Here is a 26,323-nt window from a genome sequence, read left to right as displayed (position 1 = left end):
GCTCCACTTGTATTGAAATATACTGAAAACCGACGTGAACACCCGTTTTCAGTATATTTCAATACAAAATAGGGCAGTCCACAAAATAAAAAAAAGACATCATTTTTTTCTTGGATCGAGCTCCACTTGTATTGTAATATACTGAAAACCGACGTGAACGCCCGTTTTCAGTATATTCCAATACGAAATTGGCTGTCCACATAATAAAAAAAAGACATCATTTTTTTCTGGGATCGAGCTCCACTTGTATTGTAATATACTGAAAACCGACGTGAACGCCCGTTTTCAGTATATTCCAATACAAAATTGGCAGTCCACAAAATAAAAAAAGACATCATTTTTTTCTTGGATGGAGCTCCATTTGTATTGAAATATACTGAAAACCGACGTGAACGCCCGTTTTCAGTATATTCCAATACAAAATTGGCTGTCCACAAAATAAAAAAAAGACATCATTTTTTCTTGGATGGAGCTCCATTTGTATTGAAATATACTGAAAACCAACGTGAACGCCCGTTTTCAGTATATTCCAATACAAAATTGGTTGTCCACAAAATAAAAAAAAGACATCATTTTTTTCTTGGATCGAGCTCCACTTGTATTGTAATATACTGAAAACCGACGTGAACGCCCGTTTTCAGTATATTCCAATACAAAATAGGGCAGTCCACAACATAAAAAAGGACATCATTTTTTCTTGGATGGAGCTCCATTTGTATTGAAATATACTGAAAACCAACGTGAACGCCCGTTTTCAGTATATTCCAATACAAAATTGGTTGTCCACAAAATAAAAAAAAGACATCATTTTTTTCTTGGATCGAGCTCCACTTGTATTGTAATATACTGAAAACCGACGTGAACGCCCGTTTTCAGTATATTCCAATACAAAATAGGGCAGTCCACAACATAAAAAAAAGACATCATTTTTTTCTTAGATGGAGCTCCATTTGTATTGAAATATACTGAAAACCGACGTGAACGCCCGTTTTCAGTATATTCCAATACAAAATTGGCTGTCCACAAAATAAAAAAATGACATCATTTTTTTCTTGGATCGAGCTCCACTTGTATTGTAATATACTGAAAACCGACGTGAACGCCCGTTTTCAGTATATTCCAATACAAAATTGGCAGTCCACAAAATAAAAAAAGACATCATTTTTTTCTTGGATGGAGCTCCACTAGTATTGTAATATACTGAAAACCGACGTGAACGCCCGTTTTCAGTATATTCCAATACAAAATAGGGCAGTCCACAACATAAAAATAAAGACATCATTTTTTTCTTGGATGGAGCTCCATTTGTATTGAAATATAGTGAAAACCGACGTGAACACCCGTTTTCAGTATATTCCAATACAAAATTGGCTGTCCACAAAATAAAAAAAAGACATCATTTTTTTCTTGGATCGAGCTCCACTTGTATTGTAATATACTGAAAACCGACGTGAACGCCCGTTTTCAGTATATTCCAATACAAAATTGGCAGTCCACAAAATAAAAAAAGACATCATTTTTTTCTTGGATGGAGCTCCATTTGTATTGAAATATACTGAAAACCGACGTGAACGCCCGTTTTCAGTATATTCCAATACAAAATTGGCTGTCCACAAAATAAAAAAAAGACATCATTTTTTCTTGGATGGAGCTCCATTTGTATTGAAATATACTGAAAACCGACGTGAACGCCCGTTTTCAGTATATACCAATACAAAATAGGGCAGTCCACAACATTAAAAAAAGACATCATTTTTTCTTGGATGGAGCTCCATTTGTATTGAAATATACTGAAAACCAACGTGAACGCCCGTTTTCAGTATATTCCAATACAAAATTGGCTGTCAACAAAATAAAAAAAAGACATCATTTTTTTCTTGGATGGAGCTCCATTTGTATTGAAATATACTGAAAACCGACGTGAACGCCCGTTTTCAGTATATTCCAATACAAAATAGGGCAGTCCACAACATAAAAAAAAAGACATCATTTTTTTCTTGGATGGAGCTCCATTTGTATTGAAATATACTGAAAACCGACGTGAACGCCCGTTTTCAGTATATTCCAATACAAAATTGGCTGTCCACAAAATAAAAAAAGACATCATTTTTTTCTTGGATCGAGCTCCACTTGTATTGAAATATACTGAAAACCGACGTGAACGCCCGTTTTCAGTATATTTCAATACAAAATAGGGCAGTCCACAAAATAAAAAAAAGACATCATTTTTTTCTTGGATCGAGCTCCACTTGTATTGGAATATACTGAAAACCGACGTGAACACCCGTTTTCAGTATAGTTCAATACAAATAGGGCAGTCCACAAAATAAAAAAAAGACATCATTTCTTTCTTGGATCGAGCTCGATTTGTATTGGAATATACTGAAAACCGACTCAAACGCCCGTTTTCAGTATATTTTAATACAAATTGGCAGTCCACAAAATAAAAAAAAAAGACATCATTTCTTTCTTGGATCGAGCTCTATTTGTATTGAAATATACTGAAAACCGACTCAAACACCCGTTTTCTGTATATTCCAATACAAATTGGCAGTCCACAAAATAAAAAAAAGACATCATTTCTTTCTTGGTAGGAGCTCCATTTGTATTGAAATATACTGAAAACCGACGTGAACGCCCGTTTTCAGTATATTCCAATACAAAATAGGGCAGTCCACAACATAAAAAAAGGACATCATTCTTTTCTTGGATGGAGCTCCATTTGTATTGAAATATACTGAAAACCGACGTGAACGCCCGTTTTCAGTATATTCCAATACAAAATTGGCTGTCCACAAAATAAAAAAAAGACATCATTTTTTTCTTGGATCGAGCTCCACTTGTATTGTAATATACTGAAAACCGACGTGAACGCCCGTTTTCAGTATATTCCAATACAAAATTGGCAGTCCACAAAATAAAAAAAGACATAATTTTTTTCTTGGATGGAGCTCCATTTGTATTGAAATATACTGAAAACCGACGTGAACGCCCGTTTTCAGTATATTCCAATACAAAATTGGCTGTCCACAAAATAAAAAAAGACATCATTTTTTCTTGGATGGAGCTCCATTTGTATTGAAATATACTGAAAACCGACGTGAACGCCCGTTTTCAGTATATTCCAATACAAAATAGGGCAGTCCACAACATAAAAAAAAGACATCGTTTTTTCTTGGATGGAGCTCCATTTGTATTGAAATATACTGAAAACCAACGTGAACGCCCGTTTTCAGTATATTCCAATACAAAATTGGCTGTCCACAAAATAAAAAAAAGACATCATTTTTTCTTGGATGGAGCTCCATTTGTATTGAAATATACTGAAAACCGACGTGAACGCCCGTTTTCAGTATATTCCAATAAAAAATAGGGCAGTCCACAACATAAAAATAAAGACATCATTTTTTTCTTGGATGGAGCTCCATTTGTATTGAAATATACTGAAAACCGACGTGAACGCCCGTTTTCAGTATATTCCAATACAAAATTGGCTGTCCACAAAATAAAAAAAAGACATCATTTTTTTCTTAGATCGAGCTCCGCTTGTATTGAAATATACTGAAAACCGACGTGAACACCCGTTTTCAGTATATTTCAATACAAAATAGGGCAGTCCACAAAATAAAAAAAAAGACATCATTTTTTTCTTGGATCGAGCTCCACTTGTATTGGAATATACTGAAAACCGACGTGAACACCCGTTTTCAGTATAGTTCAATACAAATAGGGCAGTCCACAAAATAAAAAAAAGACATCATTTCTTTCTTGGATCGAGCTCCATTTGTATTGAAATATACTGAAAACGGACTCAAACACCCGTTTTCAGTATATTTTAATACAAATTGGCAGTCCACAAAATAAAAAAAAAGACATCATATCTTTCTTGGATCGAGCTCTATTTGTATTGAAATATACTGAAAACCGACTCAAACACCCGTTTTCTGTATATTCCAATACAAATTGGCAGTCCACAAAATAAAAAAAGACATCATTTCTTTCTTGGATGGAGCTCCATTCGTATTGAAATATACTGAAAACCGACGTGAACGCCCGTTTTCAGTATATTTCAATACAAAATACGGCAGTCCACAAAATAAAAAAAAGACATCATTTTTTTCTTGGATCGAGCTCCACTTGTATTGTAATATACTGAAAACCAACGTGAACGCCCGTTTTCAGTATATTCCAATACAAAATTGGCTGTCCACATAATAAAAAAAAAGACATCATATTTTTCTTGGATCGAGCTCCACTTGTATTGTAATATACTGAAAACCGACGTGAACGCCCGTTTTCAGTATATTCCAATACAAAATTGGCAGTCCACAAAATAAAAAAAGACATCATTTTTTTCTTGGATGGAGCTCCATTTGTATTAAAATATACTGAAAACCGACGTGAACGCCCGTTTTCAGTATATTCCAATACAAAATTGGCTGTCCACAAAATAAAAAAAGACATCATTTTTTCTTGAATGGAGCTCCATTTGTATTGAAATATACTGAAAACCGACGTGAACGCCCGTTTTCAGTATATTCCAATACAAAATAGGGCAGTCCACAACATAAAAAAAAGACATCATTTTTTTCTTGGATGGAGCTCCATTTGTATTGAAATATACTGAAAACCAACGTGAACGCCCGTTTTCAGTATATTCCAATACAAAATTGGTTGTCCACAAAATAAAAAAAGACATCATTTTTTTCTTGGATGGAGCTCCATTTGTATTGAAATATACTGAAAACCGACGTGAACGCCCGTTTTCAGTATATTCCAATACAAAATTGGCAGTCCACAAAATAAAAAAAGACATCATTTTTTTCTTGGATGGAGCTCCATTTGTATTAAAATATACTGAAAACCGACGTGAACGCCCGTTTTCAGTATATTCCAATACAAAATTGGCTGTCCACAAAATAAAAAAAGACATCATTTTTTCTTGAATGGAGCTCCATTTGTATTGAAATATACTGAAAACCGACGTGAACGCCCGTTTTCAGTATATTCCAATACAAAATAGGGCAGTCCACAACATAAAAAAAAGACATCATTTTTTTCTTGGATGGAGCTCCATTTGTATTGAAATATACTGAAAACCAACGTGAACGCCCGTTTTCAGTATATTCCAATACAAAATTGGTTGTCCACAAAATAAAAAAAGACATCATTTTTTTCTTGGATGGAGCTCCATTTGTATTGAAATATACTGAAAACCAACGTGAATGCCCGTTTTCAGTATATTCCAATACAAAATTGGTTGTCCACAAAATAAAAAAAAGACATCATTTTTTTCTTGGATCGAGCTCCACTTGTATTGAAATATACTGAAAACCGACGTGAACGCCCGTTTTCAGTATATTCCAATACAAAATTGGCTGTCCACAAAATAAAAAAAAGACATCATTTTTTCTTGGATGGAGCTCCATTTGTATTGAAATATACTGAAAACCGACGTGAACGCCCGTTTTCAGTATATTCCAATACAAAATAGGGCAGTCCACAACATAAAAAAAAGACATCATTTTTTTCTTGGATGGAGCTCCATTTGTATTGAAATATACTGAAAACCAACGTGAATGCCCGTTTTCAGTATATTCCAATACAAAATTGGTTGTCCACAAAATAAAAAAAAGACATCATTTTTTTCTTGGATCGAGCTCCACTTGTATTGTAATATACTGAAAACCGACGTGAACGCCCGTTTTCAGTATATTCCAATACAAAATAGGGCAGTCCACAACATAAAAAAAAGACATCATTTTTTTTTTAAATGGAGCTCCATTTGTATTGAAATATACTGAAAACCGACGTGAACGCCCGTTTTCAGTATATTCCAATACAAAATTGGCTGTCCACAAAATAAAAAAATGACATCATTTTATTCTTGGATCGAGCTCCACTTGTATTGTAATATACTGAAAACCGACGTGAACGCCCGTTTTCAGTATATTAAAATACAAAATTGGCAGTCCACAAAATAAAAAAAGACATCATTTTTTTCTTGGATGGAGCTCCATTTGTATTTAAATATACTGAAAACCGACGTGAACGCCCGTTTTCAGTATATTCCAATACAAAATTGGGTGTCCACAAAATAAAAAAAAGACATCATTTTTTTCTTGGATGGAGCTTCATTTGTATTGAAATATACTGAAAACCAACGTGAACGCCCGTTTTCAGTATATTCCAATACAAAATTGGTTGTCCACAAAATAAAAAAAAGACATCATTTTTTTCTTGGATCGAGCTCCACTTGTATTGTAATATACTGAAAACCGACGTGAACGCCCGTTTTTAGTATATTCCAATACAAAATAGGGCAGTCCACAACATAAAAATAAAGACATCATTTTTTTCTTGGATGGAGCTCCATTTGTATTGAAATATACTGAAAACCAACGTGAACGCCCGTTTTCAGTATATTCCAATACAAAATTGGTTGTCCACAAAATAAAAAAAAGACATCATTTTTTTCTTGGATCGAGCTCCACTTGTATTGTAATATACTGAAAACCGACGTGAACGCCCGTTTTCAGTATATTCCAATACAAAATAGGGCAGTCCACAACATAAAAAAAGGACATCATTCTTTTCTTGGATGGAGCTCCATTTGTATTGAAATATACTGAAAACCGACGTGAACGCCCGTTTTCAGTATATTCCAATACAAAATTGGCTGTCCACAAAATAAAAAAAAGACATCATTTTTTTCTTGGATCGAGCTCCACTTGTATTGTAATATACTGAAAACCGACGTGAACGCCCGTTTTCAGTATATTCCAATACAAAATTGGCAGTCCACAAAATAAAAAAAGACATAATTTTTTTCTTGGATGGAGCTCCATTTGTATTGAAATATACTGAAAACCGACGTGAACGCCCGTTTTCAGTATATTCCAATACAAAATTGGCTGTCCACAAAATAAAAAAAAGACATCATTTTTTCTTGGATGGAGCTCCATTTGTATTGAAATATACTGAAAACCGACGTGAACGCCCGTTTTCAGTATATTCCAATACAAAATAGGGCAGTCCACAACATAAAAAAAAGACATCATTTTTTTCTTGGATGGAGCTCCATTTGTATTGAAATATACTGAAAACCAACGTGAACGCCCGTTTTCAGTATATTACAATACAAAATTGGCTGTCCACAAAATAAAAAAAGACATCATTTCTTTCTTGGATGGAGCTCCATTCGTATTGAAATATACTGAAAACCGACGTGAACGCCCGTTTTCAGTATATTTCAATACAAAATAGGGCAGTCCACAAAATAAAAAAAAGACATCATTTTTTTCTTGGATCGAGCTCCACTTGTATTGTAATATACTGAAAACCGACGTGAACGCCCGTTTTCAGTATATTCCAATACAAAATTGACTGTCCACATAATAAAAAAAAGACATCATATTTTTCTTGGATCGAGCTCCACTTGTATTGTAATATACTGAAAACCGACGTTTTCAGTACAGTTCAATACAAATAGGGCAGTCCACAAAATAAAAAAAAAGACATCACTTTTTTCTTGGATCGAGCTCCACTTGTATTGGAACATACTGAAAACCGACTTGAACGCCCGTTTTCAGTATATTCCAATACAAAATAGGGCAGTCCACAAAATAAAAAAAAGACATCATTTTTTTCTTGGATCGAGCTCCACTTGTATTGTAATATACTGAAAACCGACGTGAACGCCCGTTTTCAGTATATTCCAATACAAAATTGGCTGTCCACATAATAAAAAAAAGACATCATATTTTTCTTGGATCGAGCTCCACTTGTATTGTAATATACTGAAAACCGACGTGAACGCCCGTTTTCAGTATATTCGAATACAAAATTGGCAGTCCACAAAATAAAAAAAGACATCATTTTTTTCTTGGATGGAGCTCCATTTGTATTGAAATATACTGAAAACCGACGTGAACGCCCGTTTTCAGTATATTCCAATACAAAATTGGCTGTCCACAAAATAAAAAAAAGACATCATTTTTTCTTGAATGGAGCTCCATTTGTATTGAAATATACTGAAAACCGACGTGAACGCCCGTTTTCAGTATATTCCAATACAAAATAGGGCAGTCCACAACTTAAAAAAAAGACATCATTTTTTTCTTGGATGGAGCTCCATTTGTATTGAAATATACTGAAAACCAACGTGAACGCCCGTTTTCAGTATATTCCAATACAAAATTGGTTGTCCACAAAATAAAAAAAAGACATCATTTTTTTCTTGGATGGAGCTCCATTTGTATTGAAATATACTGAAAACCAACGTGAATGCCCGTTTTCAGTATATTCCAATACAAAATTGGTTGTCCACAAAATAAAAAAAAGACATCATTTTTTTCTTGGATCGAGCTCCACTTGTATTGTAATATACTGAAAACCGACGTGAACGCCCGTTTTCAGTATATTCCAATACAAAATAGGGCAGTCCACAAAATAAAAAAAAGAGATAATTTTTTCTTGAATGGAGCTCCATTTGTATTGAAATATACAGAAACCGACGTGAACGCCCGTTTTCAGTATATTCCAATACAAAATAGGGCAGTCCACAACTTAAAAAAAAGACATCATTTTTTTCTTGGATGGAGCTCCATTTGTATTGAAATATACTGAAAACCAACGTGAACGCCCGTTTTCAGTATATTCCAATACAAAATTGGTTGTCCACAAAATAAAAAAAAGACATCATTTTTTTCTTGGATGGAGCTCCATTTGTATTGAAATATACTGAAAACCAACGTGAATGCCCGTTTTCAGTATATTCCAATACAAAATTGGTTGTCCACAAAATAAAAAAAAGACATAATTTTTTTCTTGGATCGAGCTCCACTTGTATTGTAATATACTGAAAACCGACGTGAACGCCCGTTTTCAGTATATTCCAATACAAAATAGGGCAGTCCACAAATTAAAAAAAAGACATCATTTTTTTCTTATATGGAGCTCCATTTCTATTGAAATATACTGAAAACCGACGTGAACGCCCGTTTTCAGTATATTCCAATACAAAATTGGCTGTCCACAAAATAAAAAAATGACATCATTTTTTTCTTGGATCGAGCTCCACTTGTATTGTAATATACTGAAAACCGACGTGAACGCCCGTTTTCAGTATATTCCAATACAAAATTGGCAGTCCACAAAATAAAAAAAGACATCATTTTTTTCTTGGATGGAGCTCCATTTGTATTTAAATATACTGAAAACCGACGTGAACGCCCGTTTTCAGTATATTCCAATACAAAATTGGGTGTCCACAAAATAAAAAAAAGACATCATTTTTTTCTTGGATGGAGCTCCATTTGTATTGAAATATACTGAAAACCAACGTGAACGCCCGTTTTCAGTATATTCCAATACAAAATTGGTTGTCCACAAAATAAAAAAAAGACATCATTTTTTTCTTGGATCGAGCTCCACTTGTATTGTAATATACTGAAAACCGACGTGAACGCCCGTTTTCAGTATATTCCAATACAAAATAGGGCAGTCCACAACATAAAAATAAAGACATCATTTTTTTCTTGGATGGAGCTCCATTTGTATTGAAATATACTGAAAACCAACGTGAACGCCCGTTTTCAGTATATTCCAATAAAAAATTGGTTGTCCACAAAATAAAAAAAAGACATCATTTTTTTCTTGGATCGAGCTCCACTTGTATTGCAATATACTGAAAACCGACGTGAACGCCCGTTTTCAGTATATTCCAATACAAAATAGGGCAGTCCACAACATAAAAAAAGGACATCATTCTTTTCTTGGATGGAGCTCCATTTGTATTGAAATATACTGAAAACCGACGTGAACGCCCGTTTTCAGTATATTCCAATACAAAATTGGCTGTCCACAAAATAAAAAAAAGACATCATTTTTTTCTTGGATCGAGCTCCACTTGTATTGTAATATACTGAAAACCGACGTGAACGCCCGTTTTCAGTATATTCCAATACAAAATTGGCAGTCCACAAAATAAAAAAAGACATCATTTTTTTCTTGGATGGAGCTCCATTTGTATTGAAATATACTGAAAACCGACGTGAACGCCCGTTTTCAGTATATTCCAATACAAAATTGGCTGTCCACAAAATAAAAAAAGACATCATTTTTTCTTGGATGGAGCTCCATTTGTATTGAAATATACTGAAAACCGACGTGAACGCCCGTTTTCAGTATATTCCAATACAAAATAGGGCAGTCCACAACATAAAAAAAAGACATCATTTTTTCTTGGATGGAGATCCATTTGTATTGAAATATACTGAAAACCAACGTGAACGCCCGTTTTCAGTATATTCCAATACAAAATTGGTTCCACAAAATAAAAAAAAGACATCATTTTTTTCTTGGATGGAGCTCCACTTGTATTGTAATATACTGAAAACCGACGTGAACGCCCGTTTTCAGTATATTCCAATACAAAATTGGCAGTCCACAAAATAAAAAAAGAGATAATTTTTTTCTTGGATGGAGCTCCATTTGTATTGAAATATACTGAAAACCGACGTGAACGCCCGTTTTCAGTATATTCCAATACAAAATTGGCTGTCCACAAAATAAAAAAAAGACATCATTTTTTCTTGGATGGAGCTCCATTTGTATTGAAATATACTGAAAACCGACGTGAACGCCCGTTTTCAGTATATTCCAATACAAAATAGGGCAGTCCACAACATAAAAAAAAAGACATCGTTTTTTCTTGGATGGAGCTCCATTTGTATTGAAATATACTGAAAACCAACGTGAACGCCCGTTTTCAGTATATTCCAATACAAAATTGGCTGTCCACAAAATAAAAAAAAGACATCATTTTTTTCTTGGATGGAGCTCCATTTGTATTGAAATATACTGAAAACCGACGTGAACGCCCGTTTTCAGTATATTCCAATACAAAATAGGGCAGTCCACAACATAAAAAAAAAGACATCATTTTTTTCTTGGATGGAGCTCCATTTGTATTGAAATATACTGAAAACCGACGTGAACGCCCGTTTTCAGTATATTCCAATACAAAATTGGCTGTCCACAAAATAAAAAAAAGACATCATTTTTTTCTTAGATCGAGCTCCACTTGTATTGAAATATACTGAAAACCGACGTGAACACCCGTTTTCAGTATATTTCAATACAAAATAGGGCAGTCCACAAAATAAAAAAAAGACATCATTTTTTTCTTGGATCGAGCTCCACTTGTATTGGAATATACTGAAAACCGACGTGAACACCCGTTTTCAGTATAGTTCAATACAAATAGGGCAGTCCACAAAATAAAAAAAAGACATCATTTCTTTCTTGGATCGAGCTCCATTTGTATTGAAATATACTGAAAACGGACTCAAACACCCGTTTTCAGTATATTTTAATACAAATTGGCAGTCCACAAAATAAAAAAAAAGACATCATATCTTTCTTGGATCGAGCTCTATTTGTATTGAAATATACTGAAAACCGACTCAAACACCCGTTTTCTGTATATTCCAATACAAATTGGCAGTCCACAAAATAAAAAAAAGACATCATTTCTTTCTTGGATGGAGCTCCATTCGTATTGAAATATACTGAAAACCGACGTGAACGCCCGTTTTCAGTATATTTCAATACAAAATAGGGCAGTCCACAAAATAAAAAAAAGACATCATTTTTTTCTTGGATCGAGCTCCACTTGTATTGTAATATACTGAAAACCGACGTGAACGCCCGTTTTCAGTATATTCCAATACAAAATTGGCTGTCCACATAATAAAAAAAAGACATCATATTTTTCTTGGATCGAGCTCCACTTGTATTGTAATATACTGAAAACCGACGTGAACGCCCGTTTTCAGTATATTCCAATACAAAATTGGCTGTCCACAAAATAAAAAAAAGACATCATTTTTTTCTTGGATGGAGCTCCATTTGTATTGAAATATACTGAAAACCGACGTGAACGCCCGTTTTCAGTATATTCCAATACAAAATAGGGCAGTCCACAACATAAAAAAAGGACATCATTCTTTTCTTGGATGGAGCTCCATTTGTATTGAAATATACTGAAAACCGACGTGAACGCCCGTTTTCAGTATATTCCAATACAAAATTGGCTGTCCACAAAATAAAAAAAAGACATCATTTTTTTCTTGGATCGAGCTCCACTTGTATTGTAATATACTGAAAACCGACGTGAACGCCCGTTTTCAGTATATTCCAATACAAAATTGGCAGTCCACAAAATAAAAAAAGACATCATTTTTTGCTTGGATCGAGCTCCACTTGTATTGTAATATACTGAAAACCGACGTTTTCAGTATAGTTCAATACAAATAGGGCAGTCCACAAAATAAAAAAAAAGACATCATTTTTTTCTTGGATCGAGCTCCACTTGTATTGGAATATACTGAAAACCGACGTGAACGCCCGTTTTCAGTATATTCCAATACAAAATAGGGCAGTCCACAACATAAAAAAAAGACATCATTTCTTTCTTGGATCGAGCTCCATTTGTATTGAAATATACTGAAAACGGACTCAAACACCCGTTTTCAGTATATTTTAATACAAATTGGCAGTCCACAAAATAAAAAAAAAGACATCATATCTTTCTTGGATCGAGCTCTATTTGTATTGAAATATACTGAAAACGGACTCAAACACCCGTTTTCTGTATATTCCAATACAAATTGGCAGTCCACAAAATAAAAAAAAGACATCATTTCTTTCTTGGATGGAGCTCCATTCGTATTGAAATATACTGAAAACCGACGTGAACGCCCGTTTTCAGTATATTTCAATACAAAATAGGGCAGTCCACAAAATAAAAAAAAGACATAATTTTTTTCTTGGATCGAGCTCCACTTGTATTGTAATATACTGAAAACCGACGTGAACGCCCGTTTTCAGTATATTCCAATACAAAATTGGCTGTCCACATAATAAAAAAAAGACATCATATTTTTCTTGGATCGAGCTCCACTTGTATTGTAATATACTGAAAACCAACGTGAACGCCCGTTTTCAGTATATTCCAATACAAAATTGGCAGTCCACAAAATAAAAAAAGACATCATTTTTTTCTTGGATGGAGCTCCATTTGTATTGAAATATACTGAAAACCGACGTGAACGCCCGTTTTCAGTATATTCCAATACAAAATTGGCTGTCCACAAAATAAAAAAAAGACATCATTTTTTCTTGAATGGAGCTCCATTCGTATTGAAATATACTGAAAACCGACGTGAACGCCCGTTTTCAGTATATTTCAATACAAAATAGGGCAGTCCACAAAATAAAAAAAAGACATCATTTTTTTCTTGGATCGAGCTCCACTTGTATTGTAATATACTGAAAACCGACGTGAACGCCCGTTTTCAGTATATTCCAATACAAAATTGGCTGTCCACATAATAAAAAAAAGACATCATATTTTTCTTGGATCGAGCTCCACTTGTATTGTAATATACTGAAAACCGACGTGAACGCCCGTTTTCAGTATATTCCAATACAAAATTGGCTGTCCACAAAATAAAAAAAAGACATCATTTTTTTCTTGGATGGAGCTCCATTTGTATTGAAATATACTGAAAACCGACGTGAACGCCCGTTTTCAGTATATTCCAATACAAAATAGGGCAGTCCACAACATAAAAAAAGGACATCATTCTTTTCTTGGATGGAGCTCCATTTGTATTGAAATATACTGAAAACCGACGTGAACGCCCGTTTTCAGTATATTCCAATACAAAATTGGCTGTCCACAAAATAAAAAAAAGACATCATTTTTTTCTTGGATCGAGCTCCACTTGTATTGTAATATACTGAAAACCGACGTGAACGCCCGTTTTCAGTATATTCCAATACAAAATTGGCAGTCCACAAAATAAAAAAAGACATCATTTTTTGCTTGGATCGAGCTCCACTTGTATTGTAATATACTGAAAACCGACGTTTTCAGTATAGTTCAATACAAATAGGGCAGTCCACAAAATAAAAAAAAAGACATCATTTTTTTCTTGGATCGAGCTCCACTTGTATTGGAATATACTGAAAACCGACGTGAACGCCCGTTTTCAGTATATTCCAATACAAAATAGGGCAGTCCACAACATAAAAAAAAGACATCATTTCTTTCTTGGATCGAGCTCCATTTGTATTGAAATATACTGAAAACGGACTCAAACACCCGTTTTCAGTATATTTTAATACAAATTGGCAGTCCACAAAATAAAAAAAAAGACATCATATCTTTCTTGGATCGAGCTCTATTTGTATTGAAATATACTGAAAACGGACTCAAACACCCGTTTTCTGTATATTCCAATACAAATTGGCAGTCCACAAAATAAAAAAAAGACATCATTTCTTTCTTGGATGGAGCTCCATTCGTATTGAAATATACTGAAAACCGACGTGAACGCCCGTTTTCAGTATATTTCAATACAAAATAGGGCAGTCCACAAAATAAAAAAAAGACATAATTTTTTTCTTGGATCGAGCTCCACTTGTATTGTAATATACTGAAAACCGACGTGAACGCCCGTTTTCAGTATATTCCAATACAAAATTGGCTGTCCACATAATAAAAAAAAAGACATCATATTTTTCTTGGATCGAGCTCCACTTGTATTGTAATATACTGAAAACCAACGTGAACGCCCGTTTTCAGTATATTCCAATACAAAATTGGCAGTCCACAAAATAAAAAAAGACATCATTTTTTTCTTGGATGGAGCTCCATTTGTATTGAAATATACTGAAAACCGACGTGAACGCCCGTTTTCAGTATATTCCAATACAAAATTGGCTGTCCACAAAATAAAAAAAAGACATCATTTTTTCTTGAATGGAGCTCCATTTGTATTGAAATATACTGAAAACCGACGTGAACGCCCGTTTTCAGTATATTCCAATACAAAATAGGGCAGTCCACAACATAAAAAAAAGACATCATTTTTTTCTTGGATGGAGCTCCATTTGTATTGAAATATACTGAAAACCAACGTGAACGCCCGTTTTCAGTATATTCCAATACAAAATTGGCTGTCCACAAAATAAAAAAATGACATCATTTTTTTCTTGGATCGAGCTCCACTTGTATTGTAATATACTGAAAACCGACGTGAACGCCCGTTTTCAGTATATTCCAATACAAAATTGGCAGTCCACAAAATAAAAAAAGACATCATTTTTTTCTTGGATGGAGCTCCATTTGTATTTAAATATACTGAAAACCGACGTGAACGCCCGTTTTCAGTATATTCCAATACAAAATTGGCTGTCCACAAAATAAAAAAAAGACATAATTTTTTTCTTGGATGGAGCTCCATTTGTATTGAAATATACTGAAAACCAACGTGAACGCCCGTTTTCAGTATATTCCAATACAAAATTGGTTGTCCACAAAATAAAAAAAGACATCATTTTTTTCTTGGATCGAGCTCCACTTGTATTGTAATATACTGAAAACCGACGTGAACGCCCGTTTTCAGTATATTCCAATACAAAATAGGGCAGTCCACAACATAAAAATAAAGACATCATTTTTTTCTTGGATGGAGCTCCATTTGTATTGAAATATACTGAAAACCAACGTGAACGCCCGTTTTCAGTATATTCCAATACAAAATTGGTTGTCCACAAAATAAAAAAAAGACATCATTTTTTTCTTGGATCGAGCTCCACTTGTATTGCAATATACTGAAAACCGACGTGAACGCCCGTTTTCAGTATATTCCAATACAAAATAGGGCAGTCCACAACATAAAAAAAGGACATCATTCTTTTCTTGGATGGAGCTCCATTTGTATTGAAATATACTGAAAACCGACGTGAACGCCCGTTTTCAGTATATTCGAATACAAAATTGGCTGTCCACAAAATAAAAAAAAGACATCATTTTTTTCTTGGATCGAGCTCCACTTGTATTGTAATATACTGAAAACCGACGTGAACGCCCGTTTTCAGTATATTCCAATACAAAATTGGCAGTCCACAAAATAAAAAAAGACATCATTTTTTTCTTGGATCGAGCTCCACTTGTATTGTAATATACTGAAAACCGACGTTTTCAGTATAGTTCAATACAAATAGGGCAGTCCACAAAATAAAAAAAAAGACATCATTTTTTTCTTGGATCGAGCTCCACTTGTATTGGAATATACTGAAAACCGACGTGAACGCCCGTTTTCAGTATATTCCAATACAAAATAGGGCAGTCCACAACATAAAAAAAAGACATCATTTCTTTCTTGGATCGAGCTCCATTTGTATTGAAATATACTGAAAACGGACTCAAACACCCGTTTTCAGTATATTTTAATACAAATTGGCAGTCCACAAAATAAAAAAAAAGACATCATATCTTTCTTGGATCGAGCTCTATTTGTATTGAAATATACTGAAAACCGACTCAAACACCCGTTTTCTGTATATTCCAATACAAATTGGCAGTCCACAAAATAAAAAAAAGACATCATTTCTTTCTTGGATGGAGCTCCATTCGTATTGAAATATACTGAAAACCGACGTGAACGCCCGTTTTCAGTATATTTCAATACAAAATAGGGCAGTCCACAAAATAAAAAAAAGACATCATTTTTTTCTTGGATCGAGCTCCACTTGTATTGTAATATACTGAAAACCGACGTGAACGCCCGTTTTCAGTATATTCCAATACAAAATTGGCTGTCCACATAATAAAAAAAAGACATCATATTTTTCTTGGATCGAGCTCCACTTGTATTGTAATATACTGAAAACCGACGTGAACGCCCGTTTTCAGTATATTCCAATACAAAATTGGCAGTCCACAAAATAAAAAAAGACATCATTTTTTTCTTGGATGGAGCTCCATTTGTATTGAAATATACTGAAAACCGACGTGAACGCCCGTTTTCAGTATATTCCAATAAAAAATTGGCTGTCCACAAAATAAAAAAAAGACATCATTTTTTCTTGAATGGAGCTCCATTTGTATTGAAATATACTGAAAACCGACGTGAACGCCCGTTTTCAGTATATTCCAATACAAAATAGGGCAGTCCACAACTTAAAAAAAAGACATCATTTTTTTCTTGGATGGAGCTCCATTTGTATTGAAATATACTGAAAACCAACGTGAACGCCCGTTTTCAGTATATTCCAATACAAAATTGGTTGTCCACAAAATAAAAAAAAGACATCATTTTTTTCTTGGATGGAGCTCCATTTGTATTGAAATATACTGAAAACCAACGTGAATGCCCGTTTTCAGTATATTCCAATACAAAATTGGTTGTCCACAAAATAAAAAAAAGACATCATTTTTTTCTTGGATCGAGCTCCACTTGTATTGTAATATACTGAAAACCGACGTGAACGCCCGTTTTCAGTATATTCCAATACAAAATAGGGCAGTCCACAAAATAAAAAAAAGACATCATTTTTTCTTGAACGGAGCTCCATTTGTATTGAAATATACTGAAAACCGACGTGAACGCCCGTTTTCAGTATATTCCAATACAAAATAGGGCAGTCCACAACTTAAAAAAAAGACATCATTTTTTTCTTGGATGGAGCTCCATTTGTATTGAAATATACTGAAAACCAACGTGAACGCCCGTTTTCAGTATATTCCAATACAAAATTGGTTGTCCACAAAATAAAAAAAAGACATCATTTTTTTCTTGGATGGAGCTCCATTTGTATTGAAATATACTGAAAACCAACGTGAATGCCCGTTTTCAGTATATTCCAATACAAAATTGGTTGTCCACAAAATAAAAAAAAGACATCATTTTTTTCTTGGATCGAGCTCCACTTGTATTGTAATATACTGAAAACCGACGTGAACGCCCGTTTTCAGTATATTCCAATACAAAATAGGGCAGTCCACAACATAAAAAAAAGACATCATTTTTTTCTTATATGGAGCTCCATTTGTATTGAAATATACTGAAAACCGACGTGAACGCCCGTTTTCAGTATATTCCAATACAAAATTGGCTGTCCACAAAATAAAAAAATGACATCATTTTTTTCTTGGATCGAGCTCCACTTGTATTGTAATATACTGAAAACCGACGTTAACGCCCGTTTTCAGTATATTCCAATACAAAATTGGCAGTCCACAAAATAAAAAAAGACATCATTTTTTTCTTGGATGGAGCTCCATTTGTATTTAAATATACTGAAAACCGACGTGAACGCCCGTTTTCAGTATATTCCAATACAAAATTGGGTGTCCACAAAATAAAAAAAAGACATCATTTTTTTCTTGGATGGAGCTCCATTTGTATTGAAATATACTGAAAACCAACGTGAACGCCCGTTTTCAGTATATTCCAATACAAAATTGGTTGTCCACAAAATAAAAAGAAGACATCATTTTTTTCTTGGATCGAGCTCCACTTGTATTGTAATATACTGAAAACCGACGTGAACGCCCGTTTTCAGTATATTCCAATACAAAATAGGGCAGTCCACAACATAAAAATAAAGACATCATTTTTTTCTTGGATGGAGCTCCATTTGTATTGAAATATACTGAAAACCAACGTGAACGCCCGTTTTCAGTATATTCCAATACAAAATTGGTTGTCCACAAAATAAAAAAAAGACATCATTTTTTTCTTGGATCGAGCTCCACTTGTATTGCAATATACTGAAAACCGACGTGAACGCCCGTTTTCAGTATATTCCAATACAAAATAGGGCAGTCCACAACATAAAAAAAGGACATCATTCTTTTCTTGGATGGAGCTCCATTTGTATTGAAATATACTGAAAACCGACGTGAACGCCCGTTTTCAGTATATTCCAATACAAAATTGGCTGTCCACAAAATAAAAAAAAGACATCATTTTTTTCTTGGATCGAGCTCCACTTGTATTGTAATATACTGAAAACCGACGTGAACGCCCGTTTTCAGTATATTCCAATACAAAATTGGCAGTCCACAAAATAAAAAAGACATCATTTTTTTCTTGGATGGAGCTCCATTTGTATTGAAATATACTGAAAACCAACGTGAACGCCCGTTTTCAGTATATTCCAATACAAAATTGGTTGTCCACAAAATAAAAAAAAGACATCATTTTTTTCTTGGATCGAGCTCCACTTGTATTGTAATATACTGAAAACCGACATGAACGCCCGTTTTCAGTATATTCCAATACAAAATAGGGCAGTCCACAACATAAAAATAAAGACATCATTTTTTTCTTGGATGGAGCTCCATTTGTATTGAAATATACTGAAAACCAACGTGAACGCCCGTTTTCAGTATATTCCAATACAAAATTGGTTGTCCACAAAATAAAAAAAAGACATCATTTTTTTCTTGGATCGAGCTCCACTTGTATTGCAATATACTGAAAACCGACGTGAACGCCCGTTTTCAGTATATTCCAATACAAAATAGGGCAGTCCACAACATAAAAAAAGGACATCATTCTTTTCTTGGATGGAGCTCCATTTGTATTGAAATATACTGAAAACCGACGTGAACGCCCGTTTTCAGTATATTCAAATACAAAATTGGCAGTCCACAAAATAAAAAAAGACATCATTTTTTTCTTGGATGGAGCTCCATTTGTATTGAAATATACTGAAAACCGACGTGAACGCCCGTTTTCAGTATATTCCAATACAAAATTGGCTGCCCACAAAATAAAAAAAGACATCATTTTTTCTTGGATGGAGCTCCATTTGTATTGAAATATACTGAAAACCGACGTGAACGCCCGTTTTCAGTATATTCCAATACAAAATAGGGCAGTCCACAACATAAAAAAAAAGACATCATTTTTTCTTGGATGGAGCTCCATTTGTATTGAAATATACTGAAAACCAACGTGAACGCCCGTTTTCAGTATATTCCAATACAAAATTGGCTGTCCACAAAATAAAAAAAAGACATCATTTTTTTCTTGGATGGAGCTCCATTTGTATTGAAATATACTGAAAACCGACGTGAACGCCCGTTTTCAGTATATTCCAATACAAAATAGGGCAGTCCACAACATAAAAAAAAAGACATCATTTTTTTCTTGGATGGAGCTCCATTTGTATTGAAATATACTGAAAACCGACGTGAACGCCCGTTTTCAGTATATTCCAATACAAAATTGGCTGTCCACAAAATAAAAAAAAGACATCATTTTTTTCTTAGATCGAGCTCCACTTGTATTGAAATATACTGAAAACCGACGTGAACACCCGTTTTCAAAATATTTCAATACAAAATAGGGCAGTCCACAAAATAAAAAAAAAGACATCATTTTTTTCTTGGATCGAGCTCCACTTGTATTGGAATATACTGAAAACCGACGTGAACACCCGTTTTCAGTATAGTTCAATACAAATAGGGCAGTCCACAAAAAAAAAAAAAGACATCATTTCTTTCTTGGATCGAGCTCCATTTGTATTGAAATATACTGAAAACGGACTCAAACACCCGTTTTCAGTATATTTTAATACAAATTGGCAGTCCACAAAATAAAAAAAAAGACATCATATCTTTCTTGGATCGAGCTCTATTTGTATTGAAATATACTGAAAACCGACTCAAACACCCGTTTTCTGTATATTCCAATACAAATTGGCAGTCCACAAAATAAAAAAAAGACATCATTTTTTCTTGGATGGAGCTCCATTTGTATTGAAATATACTGAAAACCAACGTGAACGCCCGTTTTCAGTATATTCCAATACAAAATTGGTTGTCCACAAAATAAAAAAAAGACATCATTTTTTCTTGGATCGAGCTCCACTTGTATTGTAATATACTGAAAACCGACGTGAACGCCCGTTTTCAGTATATTCCAATACAAAATAGGGCAGTCCACAACATAAAAATAAAGACATCATTCTTTTCTTGGATGGAGCTCCATTTGTATTGAAATATACTGAAAACCGACGTGAACGCCCGTTTTCAGTATATTCCAATACAAAATTGGCTGTCCACAAAATAAAAAAAAGACATCATTTTTTTCTTGGATCGAGCTCCACTTGTATTGTAATATACTGAAAACCGACGTGAACGCCCGTTTTCAGTATATTCCAATACAAAATTGGCAGTCCACAAAATAAAAAAAGACATCATTTTTTTCTTGGATGGAGCTCCATTTGTATTGAAATATACTGAAAACCGACGTGAACGCCCGTTTTCAGTATATTCCAATACAAAATTGGCAGTCCACAAAATAAAAAAAGACATCATTTTTTTCTTGGATGGAGCTCCATTTGTATTGAAATATACTGAAAACCAACGTGAACGCCCGTTTTCAGTATATTCCAATACAAAATTGGTTGTCCACAAAATAAAAAAAAGACATCATTTTTTTCTTGGATCGAGCTCCACTTGTATTGTAATATACTGAAAACCGACGTGAACGCCCGTTTTCAGTATATTCCAATACAAAATAGGGCAGTCCACAACATAAAAATAAAGACATCATTTTTTTCTTGGATGGAGCTCCATTTGTATTGAAATATACTGAAAACCAACGTGAACGCCCGTTTTCAGTATATTCCAATACAAAATTGGTTGTCCACAAAATAAAAAAAAGACATCATTTTTTTCTTGGATCGAGCTCCACTTGTATTGCAATATAGTGAAAACCGACGTGAACGCCCGTTTTCAGTATATTCCAATACAAAATAGGGCAGTCCACAACATAAAAAAAGGACATCATTCTTTTCTTGGATGGAGCTCCATTTGTATTGAAATATACTGAAAACCGACGTGAACGCCCGTTTTCAGTATATTCCAATACAAAATTGGCTGTCCACAAAATAAAAAAAAGACATCATTTTTTTCTTGGATCGAGCTCCACTTGTATTGTAATATACTGAAAACCGACGTGAACGCCCGTTTTCAGTATATTCCAATACAAAATTGGCAGTCCACAAAATAAAAAAAGACATCATTTTTTTCTTGGATGGAGCTCCATTTGTATTGAAATATACTGAAAACCGACGTGAACGCCCGTTTTCAGTATATTCCAATACAAAATTGGCTGCCCACAAAATAAAAAAAGACATCATTTTTTCTTGGATGGAGCTCCATTTGTATTGAAATATACTGAAAACCGACGTGAACGCCCGTTTTCAGTATATTCCAATACAAAATAGGGCAGTCCACAACATAAAAAAAAAGACATCATTTTTTCTTGGATGGAGCTCCATTTGTATTGAAATATACTGAAAACCAACGTGAACGCCCGTTTTCAGTATATTCCAATACAAAATTGGCTGTCCACAAAATAAAAAAAAGACATCATTTTTTTCTTGGATGGAGCTCCATTTGTATTGAAATATACTGAAAACCGACGTGAACGCCCGTTTTCAGTATATTCCAATACAAAATAGGGCAGTCCACAACATAAAAAAAAAGACATCATTTTTTTCTTGGATGGAGCTCCATTTGTATTGAAATATACTGAAAACCGACGTGAACGCCCGTTTTCAGTATATTCCAATACAAAATTGGCTGTCCACAAAATAAAAAAAAGACATCATTTTTTTCTTAGATCGAGCTCCACTTGTATTGAAATATACTGAAAACCGACGTGAACACCCGTTTTCAGTATATTTCAATACAAAATAGGGCAGTCCACAAAATAAAAAAAAAGACATCATTTTTTTCTTGGATCGAGCTCCACTTGTATTGGAATATACTGAAAACCGACGTGAACACCCGTTTTCAGTATAGTTCAATACAAATAGGGCAGTCCACAAAAAAAAAAGACATCATTTCTTTCTTGGATCGAGCTCCATTTGTATTGAAATATACTGAAAACGGACTCAAACACCCGTTTTCAGTATATTTTAATACAAATTGGCAGTCCACAAAATAAAAAAAAGACATCATATCTTTCTTGGATCGAGCTCTATTTGTATTGAAATATACTGAAAACCGACTCAAACACCCGTTTTCTGTATATTCCAATACAAATTGGCAGTCCACAAAATAAAAAAAAGACATCATTTCTTTCTTGGATGGAGCTCCATTCGTATTGAAATATACTGAAAACCGACGTGAACGCCCGTTTTCAGTATATTTCAATACAAAATAGGGCAGTCCACAAAATAAAAAAAAGACATTTTTTTCTTGGATCGAGCTCCACTTGTATTGTAATATACTGAAAACCGACGTGAACGCCCGTTTTCAGTATATTCCAATACAAAATTGGCAGTCCACAAAATAAAAAAAGACATCATTTTTTTCTTGGATGGAGCTCCATTTGTATTGAAATATACTGAAAACCGACGTGAACGCCCGTTTTCAGTATATTCCAATACAAAATTGGCTGTCCACAAAATAAAAAAAAGACATCATTTTTTCTTGAATGGAGCTCCATTTGTATTGAAATATACTGAAAACCGACGTGAACGCCCTTTTTCAGTATATTCCAATACAAAATAGGGCAGTCCACAACATAAAAAAAAGACATCATTTTTTTCTTGGATGGAGCTCCATTTGTATTGAAATATACTGAAAACCAACGTGAACGCCCGTTTTCAGTATATTCCAATACAAAATTGGTTGTCCACAAAATAAAAAAAGACATCATTTTTTTCTTGGATGGAGCTCCATTTGTATTGAAATATACTGAAAACCAACGTGAATGCCCGTTTTCAGTATATTCCAATACAAAATTGGTTGTCCACAAAATAAAAAAAAGACATCATTTTTTTCTTGGATCGAGCTCCACTTGTATTGTAATATACTGAAAACCGACGTGAACGCCCGTTTTCAGTATATTCCAATACAAAATAGGGCAGTCCACAACATAAAAAAAAGACATCATTTTTTTCTTATATGGAGCTCCATTTGTATTGAAATATACTGAAAACCGACGTGAACGCCCGTTTTCAGTATATTCCAATACAAAATTGGCTGTCCACAAAATAAAAAAATGACATCATTTTTTTCTTGGATCGAGCTCCACTTGTATTGTAATATACTGAAAACCGACGTGAACGCCCGTTTTCAGTATATTCCAATACAAAATTGGCAGTCCACAAAATAAAAAAAGACATCATTTTTTTCTTGGATGGAGCTCCATTTGTATTTAAATATACTGAAAACCGACGTGAACGCCCGTTTTCAGTATATTCCAATAGAAAATTGGGTGTCCACAAAATAAAAAAAAGACATCATTTTTTTCTTGGATGGAGCTCTATTTGTATTGAAATATACTGAAAACCAACGTGAACGCCCGTTTTCAGTATATTCCAATACAAAATTGGTTGTCCACAAAATAAAAAAAAGACATCATTTTTTTCTTGGATCGAGCTCCACTTGTATTGTAATATACTGAAAACCGACGTGAACGCCCGTTTTCAGTATATTCCAATACAAAATAGGGCAGTCCACAACATAAAAATAAAGACATCATTTTTTTCTTGGATGGAGCTCCATTTGTATTGAAATATACTGAAAACCAACGTGAACGCCCGTTTTCAGTATATTCCAATACAAAATTGGTTGTCCACAAAATAAAAAAAAGACATCATTTTTTTCTTGGATCGAGCTCCACTTGTATTGCAATATACTGAAAACCGACGTGAACGCCCGTTTTCAGTATATTCCAATACAAAATAGGGCAGTCCACAACATAAAAAAAGGACATCATTCTTTTCTTGGATGGAGCTCCATTTGTATTGAAATATACTGAAAACCGACGTGAACGCCCGTTTTCAGTATATTCCAATACAAAATTGGCTGTCCACAAAATAAAAAAAAGACATCATTTTCTTCTTGGATCGAGCTCCACTTTTATTGTAATATACTGAAAACCGACGTGAACGCCCGTTTTCAGTATATTCCAATACAAAATTGGCAGTCCACAAAATAAAAAAAGACATCATTTTTTTCTTGGATGGAGCTCCATTTGTATTGAAATATACTGAAAACCGACGTGAACGCCCGTTTTCAGTATATTCCAATACAAAATAGGGCAGTCCACAACATAAAAAAAAGACATCATTTTTTCTTGGATGGAGCTCCATTTGTATTGAAATATACTGAAAACCAACGTGAACGCCCGTTTTCAGTATATTCCAATACAAAATTGGCTTCCACAAAATAAAAAAAAGACATTTTTTTCTTGGATGGAGCTCCATTTGTATTGAAATATACTGAAAACCGACGTGAACGCCCGTTTTCTGTATATTCCAATACAAAATAGGGCAGTCCACAACATAAAAAAAAGACATCATTTTTTTCTTGGATGGAGCTCCATTTGTATTGAAATATACTGAAAACCGACGTGAACGCCCGTTTTCAGTATATTCCAATACAAAATTGGCTGTCCACAAAATAAAAAAAAGACATCATTTTTTTCTTGGATCGAGCTCCACTTGTATTGAAATATACTGAAAACCGACGTGAACACCCGTTTTCAGTATATTTCAATACAAAATAGGGCAGTCCACAAAATAAAAAAAAAGACATCATTTTTTTCTTGGATCGAGCTCCACTTGTATTGGAATATACTGAAAACCGACGTGAACACCCGTTTTCAGTATAGTTCAATACAAATAGGGCAGTCCACAAAATAAAAAAATGACATCATTTCTTTCTTGGATCGAGCTCCATTTGTATTGAAATATACTGAAAACGGACTCAAACACCCGTTTTCAGTATATTTTAATACAAATTGGCAGTCCACAAAATAAAAAAAAAGACATCATTTCTTTCTTGGATCGAGCTCTATTTGTATTGAAATATACTGAAAACCGACTCAAACACCCGTTTTCTGTATATTCCAATACAAATTGGGAGTCCACAAAATAAAAAAAAGACATCATTTCTTTCTTGGATGGAGCTCCATTTGTATTGAAATATACTGAAACCCGACGTGAACACCCGTTTTCAGTATATTCCAATACAAAATTGGCTGTCCACAAAATAAAAAAAAGACTTCATTTTTTTCTTGGATCGAGCTCCATTTGTATTGTAATATACTGAAAACCGACGTGAACGCCCGTTTTCAGTATATTCCAATACAAAATAGGGCAGTCCACAAAATAAAAAAAAAGACATCATTTTTTTCTTGGATCGAGCTCCACTTGTATTGTAATATACTGAAAACCGACGTGAACGCCCGTTTTCAGTATATTCCAATACAAAATTGGTTGTCCACAAAATAAAAAAAAGACATCATTTTTTTCTTGGATCGAGCTCCACTTGTATTGTAATATACTGAAAACCGACGTGAACGCCCGTTTTCAGTATATTCCAATACAAAATAGGGCAGTCCACAACATAAAAAAAAGACATCATTTTTTTCTTATATGGAGCTCCATTTGTATTGAAATATACTGAAAACCGACGTGAACGCCC

The sequence above is a fragment of the Stegodyphus dumicola genome, chromosome 5 (assembly GCF_044657685.1).
Source record: "Stegodyphus dumicola isolate Sdum_Otavi_A_Nest chromosome 5, ASM4465768v1".
Taxonomy (NCBI): domain Eukaryota; kingdom Metazoa; phylum Arthropoda; class Arachnida; order Araneae; family Eresidae; genus Stegodyphus; species Stegodyphus dumicola.
This window is presented reverse-complemented; position numbering follows the sequence as displayed.